Below are 2,604 nucleotides of genomic sequence, written 5' to 3'. Positions count from 1 at the left end.
CTTGGCTGCAATCAGTGACTCAACTTTGCTTCAATGTTGCCAACCCTATCGCCATTAATCTCTGAGTAGGGTTGAATGGTCTGCTTTTCAGAGAGACCAGACAGGGACATGGGTTACAACAACGTATTTGGCTTTTTAAAAATAAAAAAGTCATCTTATTTTCCTGGTAAAATTTTACTTATGACAGCGTCGGCGAAACGTGCTGATGTTGGCAACGACTGGTCATGACGCAAATAATTAATGCTGATCCTGCTCATTGACTGCCATATTATTGTGTGTACCCTCGTCTGCACAATGAATTAATTAATTTTCCCCATAAAGCGAAAATTTCGTAACAAATCGTTTGCATTCATACGAACATCACATAATTCCCAGCTATCAATGGTCGTTGCCAACTCCAGCACACTACGCAACGATCTGTCTGCGCAAATGTCTGCGCACATTACATCTGCGCAGACAGATCGTTGCATGTGGACAGAAGATTTGCGCCAACCTGAAGTGTGTGCAAACCTGGAAGTTGGAGTTGGAGGTTTGAGCGAAACCTTTCAAATCTGTGGGTTCAAACCACATCTGCGCAGACAAGTTGGAGCGTGTGGACAGGAGATCGCCGCAAATCTGGCGCGAAACAGCTGTTTGCTCAGTCCAGTGTTTGTATTTGTGCGCATAGGACATTAAAATGACTGATACTCGTCAGTGTTATTGAGAGTTTGGAAGTGAATTCATTCAAATATATAGAAACCACCCATGTTTGTGGAAGATTAAAAGTAAAGAATATAGTGACCCAAGACAAAAAGACTGCAGCATACAATGCTCTAATTGAAAAATTGCGGGCAGTTGACGCCTCGGCAAACAGAGAAACAGTAATAAAAAAAGAAAAAAATCGTAGCGAACTGGCGAAATTATTTGCAGATGGATGTCTAAACTTATAATTATCTCTTAAGGCTTGTAACCCCTCATGTTATGAGAAAAAATACTTGTATGAGAAAGGCAATTTCTCCTCATAAACGGCTAGCGTAACATTAAGATTCCTAGCAGCAGGAAGGAGCTACAAGGATTTGGAATTATCAACCGCAATATCGAAACAAGCATTAAGTAAAATAATACCCAACACATGTGAAGCTATTTACACTGTCCTGAAGGATAAGTTCATGAAGGCAAGTCAAGTAAATTAAGTCTGTCAGCGAACTGTTTACCGAAAAGAGTTATCCAAAGTTCAGAAATCTAGAAGATCTGGTGTAAGAGTAGATCAAGTATACCAGCCAACGTTATGGTATTTTGATCTGCTTGGCTTTCTTAGTGATCAAGAAACGCCGAGACCAAGCAGGAGTGCAACTGAAGATGAAATTGGAGTGTCAATGTGCCAGGAAATGGAACACGAGGTAATGTAAAACAAAACAGGTTCGCCCTGCAACTCTCGCTGTAAATGTACGTGAGAAAACTGCTTTCGCTTTAGCAGCCACTGTCAGCACCATTTTGACCGCCTTCTCTGTTTCCTGCGGTTGGTCTGAATGTTTTTTGCAACACAACTTGCGAACACAGACCACAACAGAACTTCTTCCATTTCTATATTTCAAATTTAACTGAATTAAGTTTTTGACGTTTACGGGGAGCGTAGTCGCTTGTCACTGACATTTCTTTTCTACACCGACAGATGGCGGGCGAGTAGTAGATTGGGGTTGTGTCGTGTGAACACACCACATTTGCAGCAATCTTTTCCATGTACAGATATCTGCGCCAATGTCTGCGCAGACAGATCGTTGCGTGTGGACCGGGCTTTATAACGCAACCAAGTTGGCGAACATAATAATAATAATAATTTTACTGTCGTTCAGCTGATGACAGCAATAGACTAAGTCAAGAGCATATATTTCGACATAAACTACTATATCGATGTAAATTCGTTTACATAAAATAGGTACACGTTAGAATACAATATTTTCATCTTCAAAGAATTCATCAGTGGTGTAAACCGGATTGTTCACTAGTAGCTTGTATAATTTAGCTTTAAAGATATTTACGGGCAGTTCTTTAAAGTCAGCACTTAGTCTATTAAATATCCTTAGTCCAAGAACTAGGTAAGAGTTATGCGATTTTGATAATGTATGATATGGTACGTCTACAGATGTTATGTTTCTAGTATTATGGCTATGGATATCACTTCTCAACACAAAATTGGACACATTGTTTCTAATGTACATTAAAACATTGTAGATGAACAAGTTTACTACTGTCAAGACACTGCAATTTAATGAGCAGAGGTTTACAGTCTTCTCTTTTATCAGAATCCGTTATTATTGTTATTACTTTCTTCTGCAAAAGCAAAATGTCATTTACATGACAGCTACTACCCCACAGTAAAATTCCATAAGAGATGATGCTTTGGAAGAAGGCAAAATATGCTCATCTCACATAGTCATTGGGAACATGTCTTTTTAAATTTCTGATTAAATAAATAACATTAACCAAATTTCATTTCTCCCTACCAATACACACAATTTGTTGACGGTTCTCTAGAAAAGACCTGAACATATATATACTGTTGTCATAAAAATCATAGTAAACTAGCTTATTCAGCACAGTGTCATGCTCTACACAGTCAAAGGC

Source organism: Schistocerca gregaria, chromosome 9 (assembly GCF_023897955.1).
Source record: "Schistocerca gregaria isolate iqSchGreg1 chromosome 9, iqSchGreg1.2, whole genome shotgun sequence".
Taxonomy (NCBI): Eukaryota; Metazoa; Arthropoda; class Insecta; order Orthoptera; family Acrididae; genus Schistocerca; species Schistocerca gregaria.
This window is presented reverse-complemented; position numbering follows the sequence as displayed.